The sequence below is a fragment of the Epinephelus lanceolatus genome, chromosome 15, assembly GCF_041903045.1.
Source record: "Epinephelus lanceolatus isolate andai-2023 chromosome 15, ASM4190304v1, whole genome shotgun sequence".
NCBI classification, from domain to species: domain Eukaryota; kingdom Metazoa; phylum Chordata; class Actinopteri; order Perciformes; family Serranidae; genus Epinephelus; species Epinephelus lanceolatus.
Genome location: NC_135748.1, coordinates 35,977,438 through 35,992,094, shown reverse-complemented (window position 1 = coordinate 35,992,094; position 14,657 = coordinate 35,977,438). Strand labels below are relative to the sequence as shown.

Here is a 14,657-nt window from a genome sequence, read left to right as displayed (position 1 = left end):
AAAACCAAACAATGAAGTGAATAAGGCAAGCTGCCGTTTATTCATACACAAAATAAACAATACAAGCTACGCTTTTGTAAAAAGCAGCACACAAAAAGAAAACGCGCTCGCAGGCTCTGCAACACAACCCGAAAATCGGGCTTCACGGAAGGAGCCTCGGCGGTGAATTACATTTAAGGATAACAGACTCAGGGAAGGGCGGCGGGTGACGGCAAACCATAAAACAATTAAAACAAAACTCTGACCTGTCACCAACAAAATAAACACCCCAACTAACTAACTGTGGTGGAAGGCCACCCAGAATAACAAAACTAAAACATAGGCTATCTGTTCTACCACTTACCTGTCAAACAAAACAACACTCAAACCGACACCCATAAAGCTAATGTACCATACATCAAACAGTCTACGTGTGAGTGTAAAGGATATGTGGCTAGGCTACAAAGCTAAATCCTAAAGCCCACAGATTCCCAAATACAACAACAACGAACAGATTATAGCAGCTGAAAACACAACCGGAGCGAGGCGGACTGCTAAGGTTAAAACACGGCCGCCATTGCTCTTGACTCCGCGCAGTTTTTAAAGGTTCAGACGAGGGGCCAGTGAAGCGGTGATTGGCCGAAACCGATGACGACAGCAAGGGGGCCGGCCGACCAGCAAGCGTGGGAACACTGAATAGCAGCAGAGGAGAGCGGGCTGGAGGCGTGGTCCGCCAGGGATTCCCTCCAGAAGAGCAGACAATTAGACACAAACATAAATGATTGACAAGTGCTGGCCGAATAATTCCCATAATGACATGCACAGCACATTAAACACAGAAAATAAATGTACTAAGGTCCGGAGACCGTAACATGAAGATGAAGAGTTGTAGGAGGGTCTCTGCAGTGTGTGACGTTCTCTGATCCTGCCCGCTGCCTTATGAAAACCCACATGGTGAATCAAAGTGTAACTTGGATGGTTTGTGGTCCTCGAGGTCCCCCTACAGTACATTAGATAATTGTCACAGTTATACCAACAGTGCTTTGAGGGTTTTTGTTCAGCTGTTGAATGTGTCTGTATCACTGTGTTGACTCACAGCACAGAAATACAATCCTTTATCTTCTGGCTCCAGATTCTTCACTGTGAATGTCCCACTCTCAGCGTTGGGCTTGGTGGCTGCAAATTTCCCGTTGTTGAAATCTCCAAAATCATGATCTTGTTTGGTAGTTGATGTGAACACGATTAGTTTCATAGTTTCTCCTGGCAGCTGTCTGTACCAGTACATCTGGATATTCTCAGCACCCTTGGTCTGGTTGCAGTGTATTGTTGCACTGTCACCCTGTTTCTCCCACAGTATGTCAGTCTGGGTGACATCACTTCCATCAGTCAGACCTGTGTTTAACAATTAAAGATACCATGTTGAACTTTTATTGTTGGAATTTACTTAAATCCTCTGATATCACATGAACATGATATATTCAATTATTTAACAGCAAAAACATGAAAATGAGTTCATGTTAACGTGTGTTTATGAATCAGAGTCCACAGTTTGATGTTATTATAAATTACCTGAAGTCCAGAGCACAAAGACTGACAGTGTGAGGAGGCCTCGTTGAAGGATGATTATATCCATGTTCTGTGAGACAGAAACTAGCAGAGTCTCATATAGCTGATATGCAGAGCTGCAGGTGGGAGGGTCACTGCTTTGTGTGATGTCATCCTGTCAGCTGTATCAAAGTCTTCAGTATGGTTCAAGATATAGATGGTAGTATAAGATGTTTTACTGTGGAGACAGACGCTCTTATTGTCACTTTCCTCCTCTGCATTTAGTTCATTACGTCCAACTTGCAGCAGTAAATGTTGTTGCAGTGAGATGAGCCTAAGGTGTCATTGTCTTATGGAGTTTTTAAGATGAATTAGGTTGGTACACTGAGACTGTGACCACCAGCAGCCCTCGTCCGATCATGTTACTTTTTTTAATATATTATCACATTAGTTTACCAAATCTTCACAGGACTTCAGACTGGGGTGAAAACACAGAGAACAATGGGGTGAAGGAACATTTTAGTTCCTTGAAAAGTTGTTGTTGGTACTAAAGGTCAAAATGTGACTTTAGTGGTGCTGCTGTCCCCTACAGTCGTCTCAGATTTAACTTAAATTCTGATCAGTTACTCAAAGACAATAAAGAAACCAATCGTGTGATGTACAGTATTTAGTTGGGTTACAAGCTGGAAACATCTTCTAATAAAAGAGTTAGATGATCTAACTTTACTGACATCACTAAATGTGCAGCAAAATTATAAAAAAAGTCTGATTTTGACATTTTTAAACATCAACAATGTAGTTTTTTATTATTTATTAACCTAAAACAGAGGTCAGTTTGAGGTCTGTGACTTCCATCAGCTTCTTATTCTTTCTTTATTCTTCTATATTAATTATGATAACTGTGAATGCTTAAAGAATCTTAGTTTCAAACAGTGTCACACAGAATGTGTTGTCAGTATTTTTGTCACACTGGTGTCATAACACTGACTGAAGTCTTCAAAGCTGCAGGTGTTGGAGAGACTCAACATGTTGTCTCTCTGCAGACAGATAAAGGAGAGTTTTTGTATTGACGTGAGGGAAATCTGCAGCACTGTGCTGACTGGCAGCACAGAAATACACACCACTGTCATTTAATACAAGATCAGAAATGGTGAGGCGTGAATATTTTTGACCCTCTCCTTCAAAGCTGATTTTTCCTTCCACGTCCTTCTCCACATTCTCAGAATTCATATTCAGATATCCCAGAAGCTTCAGAGCTCCTTGTTCGTCTTGTTTGTACCAGAGAATTTGGTTATAATTTGATATGCTGTGAGAACAGTTGATTTCTCTGGAAACAGATTGACCAGTTTCCTTAATTATAAAAGGAGGTGTTTGGAAGACACTGTTGCTGTGAGAGGCACCTGTGGAAAAAAAAAAATAGTCATTGGAGTTGCTAAAGTCGTGAGCTCTGCAAGGTCTGACTTTGTTAGTTGTATTTATCTCACCCTTAATCCATGGCAGATGGAAGAAGCAAAACATAAAGAGCAGTAAGATCATTTTAAAGATGATGTGAGACTCTACTATCTGCTCTCTGTTCAGGTCCTGTCAGCTCAGCACCTGCAGACGACAGCACATCACTGTTACATTATAATGAAGAGGGAGGGGCCAGTTATCTACATCACAGCTAACTTTATTAGCACTGTGTTGATGTTGATTTCAGCCATATTGTCCAGCTCTAGATCTTTACCTTTGTTCGTGAGCAGAAACAGTAACAAGCTGAGGAGTTTGATAATGTCCATGTTGTAAAGGTCCATGTATCATAATAACTGTAGGTGTAGTTACAGAGATATGAAGAGTTGTAGGAGGGTCTCTGCAGTGTGTGACGTTCTCTGATGCTGCTCGCTGCCTTATCAAAACCCACATGGTGAATCAAAGTGTAACTTGGATGGTTTGTGGTCCTCGAGGTCCCCCTACAGTACATTAGATAATTGTCACAGTTATACCAACAGTGCTTTGAGGGTTTTTGTTCAGCTGTTGAATGTGTCTGTATCACTGTGTTGACTCACAGCACAGAAATACAATCCTTTATCTTCTGGCTCCAGATTCTTCACTGTGAATGTCCCACTCTCAGCGTTGGGCTTGGTGGCTGCAAATTTCCCGTTGTTGAAATCTCCAAAATCATGATCTTGTTTGGTAGTTGATGTGAACACGATTAGTTTCATAGTTTCTCCTGGCAGCTGTCTGTACCAGTACATCTCGAAATACTGAAAACCCTTGGTCTGGTTGCAGTGCATTGTTGCACTGTCACCCTGTTTCTCCCACAGTGTGTCAGTCTGGGTGACATCACTTCCATCAGTCAGACCTGTGTTTAACATTAAAAGATACCATGTTGAACTTTTATTGTTGGAATTTACTTAAATCCTCTGATATCACATGAACATGATATATTCAATCATTTAACAGCAAAAACATGAAAATGAGTTCATGTTAACGTGTGTTTATGAATCAGAGTCCACAGTTTGATGTTATTATAAATTACCTGAAGTCCAGAGCACAAAGACTGACAGTGTGAGGAGGCCTCGTTGAAGGATGATTATATCCATGTTCTGTGAGACAGAAACTAGCAGAGTCTCATATAGCTGATATGCAGAGCTGCAGGTGGGAGGGTCACTGCTTTGTGTGATGACATCCTGTCAGCTGTATCAAAGTCTTCAGTATGGTTCAAGATATAGATGGTAGTATAAGATGTTTTACTGTGGAGACAGACGCTCTTGTTGTCACTTTCCTCCTCTGCATTTAGTTCATTACGTCCAACTTGCAGCAGTTAATGTTGTTGCAGTGAGATGAGCCTAAGGTGTCATTGTGTTATGGAGTGTTGAAGATGAATAATTAGGTTGGTACACTGACCCTGTGACCACCAGCAGCCCTCGTCCTATCATGTTGCTTTTTCATACATCATCAGACTAATTAGGGTCCGGCCAGCTAAGCTGCCAGGACACTATTGTAATCCTAGGTATTCTTCTTCTTCTTCTTCTTGTGAGGAAATCATACTTCCCATGGGTGAAAACTCACCAAACTTTGCACAAAGGTCCAGTCTCATGCCAGATATCCTCAGCTGTAAACTCCAGGCAATAGTCCTGATGGTGGCGCTACAGCAAGCGTCTAAAGTTCAAAACTTTGAAAATTCATAACAAATCAACCATACGTGCTACAACTTCACAACATGCATGAAACTGTAGCCCCAATACTGAAGAAACTTTTGTACATTTAAACGTATTAAAAATTATGAAGTTCATCACTCTGTTTTTTTCAACAACTGTAAAAATTCTTAAACCTATCTCCTCCCACAATTTTTGCTCAATTGACACCAAACTTGCTACAGAGCATCTTCAGACTGTCCTACAAAAACTACGTTTCTCAGATTTTTGATTGATCAAAAATTGAGCCTACAGTGCATCAAAATGTTTGACTGTAAACAGTACTGTAAACATATACATGCAAATTCTTGCTAAATAAATCTTCAATGTTCATGAAAAAAAGACAAAATTCTAGAGTCATGGTAGATGATGTGTGGCAAATTTCAGAATTTTATCTCAAAAACTGAATTTTTGACAGTATTTTGAATTTTGCTCTGATGTGAACAATTGGAGTCAATGTAAAAATGGCAACTTTAAACATCAGTTTTTCACTTATGGAGCAAATCAATCATTGTTACAAACTTATAAACTACACATGAACTGTCACTGACTAATTAGCTCAGTAAGATAGAGCTTGATCCTTAGTTTCAGAGGTTGTGAGTTCAAACCTCAGCTGATGCAAAAGGCAGATTGTGTTGCTAAGTTCCTAAATGTCTTCCAATTCTTCTGCTTGTTGCTCAGAATTGCCTAAAAATGCCCGGACCCGACCCATCGCTGCACAGCAGCTATAATTTACTTAATCTTTTCAGGACTTCAGACTGGGGTGGAAACACAGAGAACAATGGGCTGAAGGAACCTTTTAGTTCCTTGAAAAGTCATCCTTGGTACTAAAGGTCAAAATGTGACTTTAGTGGTGCTGCTGTCCCCTACAGTCGTCTCAGATTTAACTTTTATGAAGATGAAGAGTTGTAGGAGGGTCTCTGCAGTGTGTGATGTTCTCTGCTCCTGCTCGCTGCCTTATGAAAACCCACATGGTGAATCAAAGTGTAACTTGGATGGTTTGTGGTCCTCGAGGTCCCCCTACAGTACATTAGATAATTGTCACAGTTATACCAACAGTGCTTTGAGGGTTTTTGTTCAGCTGTTGAATGTGTCTGTATCACTGTGTTCACTCGCAGCACAGAAATACAATCCTTTATCTTCTGGCTCCAGATTCTTCACTGTGAATGTCCCACTCTCAGCGTTGGGCTTGGTGGCTGCAAATTTATCTTTATCGAAATCTCCAAAATCATGATTTTCATTGCCACTTCTTGTGAACACAATTAGTTTCATAGTTTCTCCTGGCAGCTGTCTGTACCAGTACATCTGGTCATACTGAAAACCCTTAGTCTGGTTGCAGTGCATTGTTGCATTGTCACCCTGTTTCTCCCACAGTATGTCAGTCTGGGTGACATCACTTCCATCAGTCAGACCTGTGTTTAACAATTAAAATAAGTTCATGTTAACGTGTGTTTATGAATCAGAGTCCACAGTTTGATGTTATTATAAATTACCTGAAGTCCAGAGCACAAAGACTGACAGTGTGAGGAGGCCTCGTTGAAGGATGATTATATCCATGTTCTGTGAGACAGAAACTAGCAGAGTCTCATATAGCTGATATGCAGAGCTGCAGGTGGGAGGGTCACTGCTTTGTGTGATGTCATCCTGTCAGCTGTATCAAAGTCTTCAGTGTGGTTCAAGATATAGATGGTAGTATAAGATGTTTTACTGTAGAGACAGACGCTCTTATTGTCACTTTCCTCCTCTGCATTTAGTTCATTACGTCCAACTAGCAGCAGTAAATGTTGTTGCAGTGAGATGAGCCTAAGGTGTCATTGTCTTATGGAGTTTTTAAGATGAATTAGGTTGGTACACTGACCCTGTGACCAGCAGCAGCCCTCGTCCCATCATGTTGCTTTTTTTAATATATATTATCACATTAGTTTACCAAATCTTCATGGGACTTTAGACTGGGGTGGAAACACAGAGAACAATGGGCTGAAGGAACCTTTTAGCTCCTTCAGAAAGTTGTCGTTGGTATTGAAAGTCAAAATGTGACTTTAGTGGTGCTGCTGTCCCCTACAGTTGTCTCAGATTTAACTTAGATTCTGATCAGTTACTCAAAGACAATAAAGAAACCAATCGTGTGATGTACAGTATTTAGTTGGGTTACAAGCTGGAAACAGTTTTTTTAACCAAAGAGTTAGATGATCTAACTGCACTGACATCACTAAATGTGCAGCAAAATTATAAAAAGTCTGATTTTAACATTTTTAAAAAAGCAACAGTGTTTTTTTTAATTTATTAACCTAAAACAGAGGTCAGTTTGAGGTCTGTGACTTCCATCAGCTTCGTATTCTTTCTTTATTCTTCTATATTAATTATGATAACTGTGAATGCTTAAAGAATCTTAGTTTCAAACAGTGTCACACAGAATGTGTTGTCAGTATTTTTGTCACACTGGTGTCATAACACTGACTGAAGTCTTCAAAGCTGCAGGTGTTGGAGAGACTCAACATGTTGTCTCTCTGCAGACAGATAAAGGAGAGTTTTTGTATTGACGTGAGGGAAATCTGCAGCACTGTGCTGACTGGCAGCACAGAAATACACACCACTGTCATTTAATACAAGATCAGAAATGGTGAGGCGTGAATATTTTTGACCCTCTCCTTCAAAGCTGATTTTTCCTTCCACGTCCTTCTCCACATTCTCAGAATTTATATTCAGATATCCCAGAAACTTCAGAGCTCCCTGTTCGTCTTGTTTGTACCAGAGAATTCGCTCATAATTTGGTATGCTGTGAGAACAGTTGATTTCTCTGGCAACAGATTGACCAGTTTCCTTAATGATGAAAGGAGGTGTTTGGAAGACACTGTTGCTGTGAGAGGCACCTGTGGAAAAAACAAACAATCATTGGAGTTGCCAAAGTCGTGAGCTCTGCAAGGTCTGACTTTGTTAGTTGTATTTATCTCACCCTTAATCCATGGCAGATGGAAGAAGCAAAACATAAAGAGCAGTAAGATCATTTTAAAGATGATGTGAGACTCTACTATCTGCTCTCTGTTCAGGTCCTGTCAGCTCAGCACCTGCAGACGACAGCACATCACTGTTACATTATAATGAAGAGGGAGGGGCCAGTTATCTACATCACAGCTAACTTTATTAGCACTGTGTTGACATTGATTTCAGCCATATTGTCCAGCTCTAGATCTTTACCTTTGTTCGTGAGCAGAAACAGTAACAAGCTGAGGGGTTTGATAATGTCCATGTTGTAAAGGTCCATGTATCATAATAACTGTAGGTGTAGTTACAGAGATATGAAGAGTTGTAGGAGGGTCTCTGCAGTGTGTGACGTTCTCTGATGCTGCTCGCTGCCTTATCAAAACCCACATGGTGAATCAAAGTGTAACTTGGATGGTTTGTGGTCCTCGAGGTCCCCCTACAGTACATTAGATAATTGTCACAGTTACACCAGCAGTGCTTTGAGGGTTTTTGTTCAGCTGTTGAATGTGTCTGTATCACTGTGTTGACTCACAGCACAGAAATACAATCCTTTATCTTCTGGCTCCAGATTCTTCACTGTGAATGTCCCACTCTCAGCGTTGGGCTTGGTGGCTGCAAATTTATCTTTATCGAAATCTCCAAAATCATGATTTTCATTGCCACTTCTTGTGAACACGATTAGTTTCATAGTTTCTCCTGGCAGCTGTCTGTACCAGTACATCTGAATGTAGTCAACACCCTTGGTCTGGTTGCAGTGCATTGTTGCACTGTCACCCTGTTTCTCCCACAGTGTGTCAGTCTGGGTGACACCACTTCCATCAGTCAGACCTGTGTTTAACAATAAAAGATACCATGTTGAACTTTTATTGTTGGAATTTACTTAAATCCCCTGATATGACATTACCATGATATATTCAATTATTCAACAGCAAAAACATTAAAATAAGTTCATGTTAACATGTGTTTATGAATCAGAGTCCACAGTTTGATGTTATTATAAATTACCTGAAGTCCAGAGCACAAAGACTGACAGTGTGAGGAGGCCTCGTTGAAGGATGATTATATCCATGTTCTGTGAGACAGAAACTAGCAGAGTCTCATATAGCTGATATGCAGAGCTGCAGGTGGGAGGGTCACTGCTTTGTGTGATGTCATCCTGTCAGCTGTATCAAAGTCTTCAGTATGGTTCAAGATATAGATGGTAGTATAAGATGTTTTACTGTGGAGACAGACGCTCTTATTGTCACTTTCCTCCTCTGCATTTAGTTCATTACGTCCAACTTGCAGCAGTTAATGTTGTTGCAGTGAGATGAGCCTAAGGTGTCATTGTCTTATGGAGTTTTTAAGATGAATTAGGTTGGTACACTGACCCTGTGACCAGCAGCAGCCCTCGTCCCATCATGTTGATTTTCTTTTAAAATATATTATCACATTAGTTTACCAAATCTTCACAGGACTTCAGACTGGGGTGGAAACACAGAGAACAATGGGCTGAAGGAACCTTTTAGCTCCTTGAAAAGTTGTTGTTGGTACTAAAAGTCAAAATGTGACTTTAGTGGTGCTGCTGTCCCCTACAGTCGTCTCAGATTTAACTTAAATTCTGATCAGTTACACAAACACGATAAAGAAACCAGTCATGTGATGTACAGTATTTAGTTGGGTTACAAGCTGGAAACATCTTCTAATGAAAGAGTTAGATGATCTAACTGGACTGACATCACTAAATGTGCAGCAAAATTATACAAAAGACTGATTTTGACATTTTTAAATATCAACAATGTTGTTTTTTATTATTTATTAACCTAAAACAGAGGTCAGTTTGAGGTCTGTGACTTCCATCAGCTTCTTATTCTTTCTTTATTCTTCTATATTAATTATGATAACTGTGAATGCTTAAAGAATCTTAGTTTCAAACAGTGTCACACAGAATGTGTTGTCAGTATTTTTGTCACACTGGTGTCATAACACTGACTGAAGTCTTCAAAGCTGCAGGTGTTGGAGAGACTCAACATGTTGTCTCTCTGCAGACAGATAAAGGAGAGTTTTTGTATTGACGTGAGGGAAATCTGCAGCACTGTGCTGACTGGCAGCACAGAAATACACACCACTGTCATTTAATGCAAGATCAGAAATGGTGAGGCATGAATATTTCTGACCATCTCCATCAAGACTGATTTTTCCTTTCACGTCGTCCTCGACAGTAGCGCTATTTACAAACAGATTTCCCAGAAGCTTCAGAGCTCCTTGTTCGTCTTGTTTGTACCAAAGCATTCGGTTATAATTTGGTATGCTGTGAGAACAGTTGATTTCTCTGGAAACAGATTCTCCAATTCTCTTAATGATGAAAGGAGGTGTTTGGAAGACACTGTTGCTGTGAGAGGCACCTGTGGGGAAAACAAACAATTTAGATACTAAAGTCATGAGCTCTGCAAGATCTTGTGTTATCTGATTTATCTATCTCACCTTTAATCCATGGCAGATGAGAAAAGCAAAATATAAACAAAAGTAACATCATGATGGAGACGATGTGAGACTGTTCAGGTCCTGTCAGCTCAGCTCTTCTTCATGACAGCACATCACTGTTAAATTATAATGAAGAGGGAGGGGCCAGTTATCTACATCAAAGCTAACTGTGTTAGCACTGTTGATATTGGTTTTAAGAGTGTGAGTTGTTATCTAGGTTTTATTTGTTGAAGTATGTCTCCCCCTGCTGGTGTGAAAAATACAGTTCAGTAAGTAAAAGCTTTGTGAAGTTCGACCCTCACCTGTCGCCTCAAATTCAGTGTTTCATCAGTTAATCTCTGGAAATTATCTGCAGATAATCTTAGACTTAGATAGACTTGATGCACTTGTAAGTTATGCTTTATTAAATGAAGCATCAAATTCCAATTCTGCTTTTACATCTGGTTGTTATTCAAAGACATACCACATGTAAATAAGGTTCCCTAGTGTGTCCTCTGATTGTATTACAGCTCTGACTGTGTGTTGTGTTGCAGGTTTATCCAGCAGATGGCTCCCTGATAGTCTGCAGACTGTGGTGTCTACACTTATACAGCCTCCACTCAGCGGCAGCTGGAGCAGAAACAGCTTCAGCTTGAAGTCCAAGGTGAGTGTACGTCACATCTTTGGCATCATGCTGAACACATTCTTTAAATACACACATGCCAATACTCTTCAGTCAAGTAAAGAGACTGTTGAACTGCAGTTTAGACTATAGAAGTGTGGGCAAGGTATCACAGTGAAGAGTTGAGCCTCACTACAACATAATAAACCAACAGTGTCCATTGTAATGTCCCAGAGAGTTCAGAGAGTTTGATAGATGTTGTAGTTTTATAGTCACCAGTAGAGGCCAGTAAAGCCTATCGACTTCCTCATGTTCCTTCAGTGCTCTGTTTTAAAGACCCCCTCCTGAAAATCAAGTTTTAACCATGTTATCATGTCCATGTGTTCATTTTTAATACTTTTTATGAGCTTTTTCTTACATTTAAAAGCAAAAGAAAGAAAAAAAACAGAAAAGCATTACACATCTGTCTCATTGGCTAAATAAACACACCATTTTCTCCAATGTTTTTCTCCCAATCATACGTCGTCTGTCCCAGAAGATGTAAGTGTACAACAGTATTAACAAAGAGCCGAGCAGTGGGACAGTTTTTCTGGAGCAAAGTTTTTGAAACAGTTGTTGCTACGTCCTTCCAGAAAGTTTGAATAGAAGTCCAGAAAACATGGGCATGGTCAACCGTGATTCCCCTCCAGCAGCGTAGCTGGTGCCAGCTTGTTTAGGCTTCTGTTTGGACGTGATGAAAAGGCGAATCAGGTTTTTACAGCAGGAGTCTCTCTGGGTTGGAGAGTAAGTGGAGGTTGACTGTGTTCCCCAGGCATTCAGCCACCTCAGTTATTTCAATGCTCAGCTCTTTGTCCCAACGTTCTTTCACATAGTCTGTAGTGTCCTTATTCAGTGATGTGATAGGTCCATGTGGTTTTTATTCTATGATTCTATGATATATTCTGTTGAACTGAAGTGTACCAGTTACAGTTTAAAAACATGGATTCAGATTTCCAGGGTTTGTTATGTCACAAAAAGGGTTACAGATATATACCGTGGAACTGTGTATGGTAGGAAAATTGAGGGTTATTATAATGGGTACATTTGCATATTAACCAGACGGAGAATCACACTTGTGTTTGCATCTCTTTTCGTCCTTGACTACCTGTCTGACCTTTTACACACACTTCCATTTCAAAAGAGTTTCAAGTTTCACTTCTAATAAAGTGTTCGTTCAACAAAAAAAACCCTGTTTTCATTCCTTTTAAGGGTCATTGTAACTGATGATAATAATAATAATTGTGTAATACCGTATACTGTGATATTTGTCAGTTTGTGTACCATGAAAATCTCATACTGTTGCAACCCCAGTCATGAACCTAATGATCCAGGCCTGTCAGCTTGCAGAGGGGGCTCTCAGTAAAGCTACAGCAATATGAGGAGAAGCAGGTGTACTGTAGCTACATATCATATTTCAAAAGTAATGTTTAACTTTCACTTGAGCTTGTTAGAGCTGGTAATGGGGAACAAGTCATCTAACATTAGCGGCACTTTATTAGACGTTTGATAACACAGTCAAACTGAAGGCTCATGTTGTCTGTTACTGTTTACTAGCAGAAGTTTGTGTGATGAGCAGAGTGAAGGTGAGCAGGTACACAGGAGCTGCAGGCGAGCAGCTGAGGGGTGGGACTTATTTGCATATTCACATATCCTGCATACTAAATAAGGCGAGGGTGTAGTTATGTCTAAGCATTAAGGGTTGTTTGTCATCATGATTGCAAAACAAACCTTTTTGTCCACCTGCCACTGTGGCTGTTGGATTTTAAAATTTACCAACCACTCAGTAGATACCCAAAAAAAAAAAAAAAAAAAATCTAATATACACTTGTCTGTTCTACCAGCATTTGGTTGGTGACTGGTGCTAATTTACAAACCTGTTTATAATGGAAAACAACTCTATAACTTCTGAATATGTAATTTTGATGAACAGAGATGAGTTTTTAGAGGTTTGGTCAGTACCAGGGGAAGAGCTTTAAAGAAAGTCCTTTGCAATGCTCATGTACTCTGTGTGTTACATCAAATATGTGTTTGATAAACAATAATTTATTTCCTGTATTTCTGCGGTTGGGTTTCTCTGTTTGACATCCAGAATAAATTATATGTGAACTGATGGTAGCTGATGTTGTGATGTTAAAGGGACTTTGGTGTAACCTTGTGCAGTTTGTTGAATGTGATGAAGCCAACATCAGACGTTCAGTTTTTCATTATCTGACACATATTTAAAATAAGTTATTAATCATTGAACCTACTGAACCTGTTCCGATTATTAAAGAATCACAATGATTTACTCTACAGGTTATTAAAATGATTTCACATGCTGTGCTGATTAAACTGTGACTCATTCTTAAAACATCATTAGATGTTGACATGTCCCTGACGTACAGCATTGTACTTGTTACTGATTCTGTCTTTCTTTTTATTTTGAATCTGTATCATTTAGCTGTTATATCATTATTTCTATAATAAAAACTGTATAATAAAACCTGTGTTGGCTTGAATTACTGTACAGTATAAATCGTGCGCATGATGTAATATTCAGTTTTCACCACAAGGGGTCGTTCAACATAAATGTCTCATTCAGCTGATTGTAACTGAACATGTGGGGTTTTCTTTGCATCTGGTTTCTGAAGTGTATAAACCTGCCACTGAAAACATGTCACTGAAGTCTTCTATTAAACCAGCAGATCTCTAAGTTTCACCTGTTGTACCAAACAGTATCTGTCCAGTCAAAGAGTAAACAGATACCTTCCTGCCATGTATGTAAACCTCCCGAAATACATGTGTGGTTTCTCTAAATATCAACAGAGGCGTTTGCTGTTTCAAGTTTTAAGTTTTTCTCCAAAACCACTGCTAATGATATAAACACCAGGTGTGTCAGATGAGCTGTATCAGTAAGGCTGATGATGTCACAGATATGCAGATTATATATGATTGTTCAATCTTATAATTTTCTTTACATTTAATTTTTTTTTTAAATGTATCATTAATGTTATTAATATTCTGAACCTCTGCAGTAAATGTTTAGGTCTAATCCAAAATCTCATTATGAAAATGACATTTACTGTATCTCAGATTGCTCTTATTATCTTGAAATATGGTTTAATAAAAAGGAACATATCATTCTGTCTTGCATTTGCTATGACCCTTTATGAACCCACACAGTGATAGTCTTTACATTTTACTTGTGTTTTTGTTTTTCTGGGACGTTGAATACAGTGCAGACAGTGTGAAGTTCTATTTTCTGACAAACAGATGTAAAACAACCGAGGTCAGGGTTTGCAGGAGGAGATATAATTATGTAGCTCACAGATGGCAGACGCACCATGTTTCTGTTGCGGTCTCAGACACTGTTTCCTGTTTATGTGACTGGAAGACGATGAAGAAAATAGAAAATGTTTTTTTCTTCAGTTGAGTCCAACAGGAGTCTTAACTGAATAACAGAAAAGAGTTTTGATGTAGAACAGTTTAGACAGAAGCATTTAGTAAGTGACAGGGTTTAAACTGTCATGAAAGTGCTGGAAGAGTTATGAAATTAGAGAAACTGTTTTCCAGGCCTGGAAATGGTTTGGAATAGGGATGCTTAATATCTGATTTCTTCGGGGGGGTCCTTATCCGCTGTGAGGGTCCTAAGGACAGAGGGCTGTCATATGCTGTAAAGCTCTCTCTCAACTTAAGTAAAGTCTTGGAGACGGTGTAAAATATTATGGAAAAGTGGAAATGAAATGGCCATGATATGCTTTAAGTGTAGTTATTTATTGTCTTACGGTATACTATGTGTCAGACATAAGGCCCCAGGGCCAAACCTGCCAGCGAAAGGGTCCAATCCATCCCAGTGAATGACCTTGAACACCTCATGATACACTTGTGAAGGC

The 14,657-nt window shown here is 39.5% G+C and overlaps 1 long non-coding RNA gene across 1 annotated transcript; it reads right to left on the bottom strand.

The window, feature by feature from the left end:
• Positions 1-7,273: 7,273 nt before the first annotated feature.
• Positions 7,274-8,084, bottom strand: LOC144467096 (uncharacterized). The gene is made up of 3 exons (XR_013493459.1): positions 7,896-8,084; positions 7,654-7,765; positions 7,274-7,570 (listed from the first exon to the last, which is right to left on the bottom strand). It is a non-coding gene; the product is annotated as an uncharacterized LOC144467096 (long non-coding RNA).
• Between the last annotated feature and the right edge of the window lie 6,573 nt (positions 8,085-14,657).